Raw genomic sequence first — 3871 nt, 5'->3', positions numbered from 1 at the left:
AGGTAATAAAATGCCTGAACCCATTATGGAAGTTTCTGAGACTATTGCTGATGGTTAGGCGCCCTCTACTGGCCGGCTCAACAGCAAACCACCAAAGGCTGAGAATTTTATTTTATTTTTTTTTTTAAATTCTGGGACACCTGCTTCCTAGGTGACCTAGAATGCAAATATTTATCTTCAAGGATTTCCAAAAGGAAAACAAGCTGACAACAGGCCATTCCTCATTCAAGAGAAATCCCTCCTTGCCTTTACAAACACTGGAGGTGTCTCAGAAAAATTTTAATTGAAACGAACAACAGAAAGAGCACCCCGGGCTCAGGGATGGAAAATACTGCTTTTATAAACTTTTCAGATGGAATGATAAAATCCATTAAAAACAAAATCTTATTGTAATTTAAAAATATTCATTTAAAAAATTATGGCCTTTAGGGTTGTAGGGAAGAAAAGAAGGTTAGCATTCCCAGAAGAGAAATGGGAAACATCTTAGTGACCCAGGTACATATACATGATTAAGGAATTGCTACCTGCCTTGTGGCTTTGACTGAGCCTGGAAGGTGGTGTTGGGTGCTGGGTGAGTACAGAATTCAGTCAGACCTGCTTTGACCTCTCATTCTGCTACTTCCTGGAGCAGTTACTTAAAGGCACCGATGTTCCTAGTCTATGTGACATTCTCTCAAGTTTTTCAGCACAGTGTACAGATAAGTCCACTAGACTCAGTCTCCTGCCATCAGAGCCATTGTCCTCATTCAGTAGGAACACAGAAGGACTCCAGAGTAGATTACAGAGCTTATTTATTTATTCCCTCATTTGTGCTTATGGAGTGGCCTCTCGTCAGGGCACTGAGCTGAGTACTTAGAACAATGAATTAGAGTGCACCCTGCCCTCAAGATCAGATATAAGAGGAAGAACAAGCTATGTGGCATCTGTGATAAGGCAGAGAGGTGCCAGCGACCTGAAAGTACATCTGATCAATAGGAGTCCCCAAAAGATAAATCATTTCCTCAGGAACCAAGGAAGGCTGTCCTTCGGTGTTACAGTAAGTATTTCTACAATTTCTGAGCTTTCCTGAGCACTAAAGATAAGAGACAGAGTACTTTAATAATTATGTTAGAGAGCTTGGGAAATATTAGTAATAATGCTATAAAAACCCAAAGAAGTGAAAAATAAGGCAATTACAAACTTATGGAAAAATTGTACTAAAAGGAAAGCATATTTGTAATTCACTACTTGGCTCAGTAATGAATCATACTTACATTATTATGATAACATAAGCTTAAGCTGATAAATTAACCAAAAAGTATGATTTCACTATATTGGAAAGAGAAAAAGAACAATATGTATATATGTGTATATAAGGGAATTAAATGTTCACTTTAACAAGTTAATAGATAATGTATATAATTATTATATTAAGAAATATAGCCCTATGAATATAAGATTTGGTAGTGTGGAGGATTAGACTAAAAGAATCAGCTGGAAGTTGAAGGTGGTTGTTTTGAGGGCAGGGCTCAGGAAAGGGGTAGTGCTCAGGGATGGTGATTTTTATGATGAGCATGGCCAGGTATTAACTTTTTAAAACATCTATGTACATTTAGTTAAATAAAAATTTAATAAAAAGGGAGAGGGGTCATATAGTAGACACTTGTTTGTTGGTTGGGTTTTGTACGTCCATCTTCCCACACTTACTTGGGAATATAACCTTTGTTTTCTCAACACATTTTTACTCCTCTACTTATAAACACACTAGAGGCCCGGTGCACAAAAATTTGTGCACTTGGGGCTGGGGGGGGGGCTCCCCAGCCCGGCCTGTGCCCTCTCGAAGTCTGGGACCCCTCGGGAGATAACGACCTGCTGGCTTAGGCCTGCTCCCGGGTGGCAGAGGGCAGGCCCAATCCCTAAGTGCAGCCCCTGGTCAGGCTCAGAGTAGGGCCGATTGGGGAGTTGGGGCACCGCCCCATCATGCACAGAGCAGGGCGGATGGGGAGGTTGCGATGCCACCCTCAGTCACGCTCAGGGTAGGGCCAATTGGGGGGTTGGGGCACCGCCCCCTGTCACACTCAAGGCAGGGTTGATGGGGAGTTTGCGGCGCCACCCCGTCACGCACAGAGCAGGGCCCATCAGGGGGTTGGGGTGCTGTCCCCTGTCACGCACAGAGCAGGGCCCATCAGGGGTGTTGGGGCTCTGTACCCTGTCACGCACAGAGCAGGTCTGATCAGGGGGTTGAGGAGCTCCCCCCTGTCACTCACAGAGTAGGGCCGATAGGGGAGTTGGGGCACCGCCCCCTGTCACACACAGAGCAGGGCGGATCAGGGGGTTGCGGCGCTGCACCCTGTCACACTCAGGGCAGGACCGATGGAGAGGTTATGGCTCTACCCTGTCACACACAGAGCAGGGCCCATGGCGGGGGGGGGCGGGGGGGGTTGGTGCGCTGCACCCTGTCAAACACAGAGCTGCAGGGCAATCAGGGGATTGGGGAGCTCCCCCCTATCAGGCACAGAGCAGGGCAGATAGGGAGGTTGTGGCCCCGCCCCCTGTCACACACAGAGCCACAGGGCGATCAGGGGTTTTGGGCGCTGCCCCCTGTCACGCTGATCCCGGTGCCGGGAGGCATATTACCCTTTTACCATATAGAATAGAGGCCTGGTGCACGGGTGGGAGCCGGCTGGTTTGCCCTGAAGGGTGTCCTGGATCAGGGTGGGGGTCCCCACTGGGGTGCCTGGCCAGTCTGGCTGAGGGGCTGAGGGCTGTTTTCCGGAAGCGAGTGACTGAAGCTTCCAACCGCTCCTTGTTTTCTTTTTTTTTTTTATTCCGGGCCAGCTTTAGCTCTGAGGCCTCGCCGCTGAAAACATCGATACAATGTTGCTAAAGCCCAGCTGACTGAAAGCCGGTTTCTGGGCTTTTGTTTATTTTCTTATTTGCAACATAGTAGATAGTTGCTTAGAGTTGTAACTGTGAGGCCGGAAAGTGAGGCGGGGAACGTTGGAGTCTGTAGTCACTGAAGCAAGTGAGCCTCATGTTCGCTTCCAGCTGCCTGGCTGCCGGCCGCCATCTTGGCTGACAGTTAATTTGCATATACTCACTGATTAGCCAATGAAAAGGGTAGCGGTTGTACGCCAATTACCATGTTTCTCTTTTATTAGTGTAGATTGTTCCTATGGAAGGTTGCATTTTCTCACATACCTATATTCCCTGGCCGCAACTGATGGTCCAGATTCAGAAGGGAAAGCAGGGGGAGGGAGGTGGGAGAGAGTTAGATGGAGATACAGGTGTGTGTGTGTGTGTGTGTGTGTGTGAGAGAGAGAGAGAGAGAGAGAGAGAGAGAGAAAGAGAGAGAGAGAGGTGGGGCGTGGAGGGTGAGAGAGAACAAAAACACAGAATGAGAGAAAGTTGAGTGGTGTTGAAATCCCTGGCTCCATTTAATCCCGAGGATCAGCATTATTCTTGCCTTTCCAGTAATCTATATATATGAAAGCCTAAGCAACCATTCAGCCATTCGATATGTAGCTATGATGCATACTGACCACCAAGGGGCAGATGCTCCGACTGGTAGTTAGGTTAGCTTGCTGCTGAGGTCCGGCCAATCAGGACTGGGCAAGACAGCCCTGATCAGCCCTGATTGGGACTGGGCGAGACTGGCTGGACACGCCCTGGAGCCCTCACGCGGTTCCTCCCTGGCCCCAATTGTGCAGCAGTGGGGTCCCTTGGCCTGGCCTGTGCCCTCTCACAATCCAGGACCCCTCAGAGGATGTCAGAGAGCCAGTTTCAGCCCGATCCTCGCAGGCCAGGCCCAGGGACCCCACTGGTGCACCAATCCGTGCACCGGGCCTCTAATTTGGTTATAAAGCTTATTTCAAGTAGAAAACCCCATACA

General features: G+C 48.4%; 1 non-coding gene across 1 annotated transcript; it reads left to right on the top strand.

Moving 5' to 3' along the window:
- The first annotated feature begins 428 nt into the window (after positions 1–428).
- On the top strand, positions 429–549 carry LOC138995266 (U6atac minor spliceosomal RNA). Its single transcript, XR_011468585.1, has one exon. It is a non-coding gene; the product is annotated as a U6atac minor spliceosomal RNA (small nuclear RNA).
- The last annotated feature ends 3322 nt before the right edge of the window (positions 550–3871 follow it).

The sequence above is a fragment of the Myotis yumanensis genome, unplaced genomic scaffold, assembly GCF_028538775.1.
Source record: "Myotis yumanensis isolate MYYU_CA2020_CCGP unplaced genomic scaffold, mMyoYum1.0.hap1 SCAF_16, whole genome shotgun sequence".
Lineage (NCBI taxonomy): Eukaryota > Metazoa > Chordata > Mammalia > Chiroptera > Vespertilionidae > Myotis > Myotis yumanensis.
Note: the sequence above shows the minus strand (reverse complement) of the source record. Positions and strands in the feature narration are given on the sequence as shown.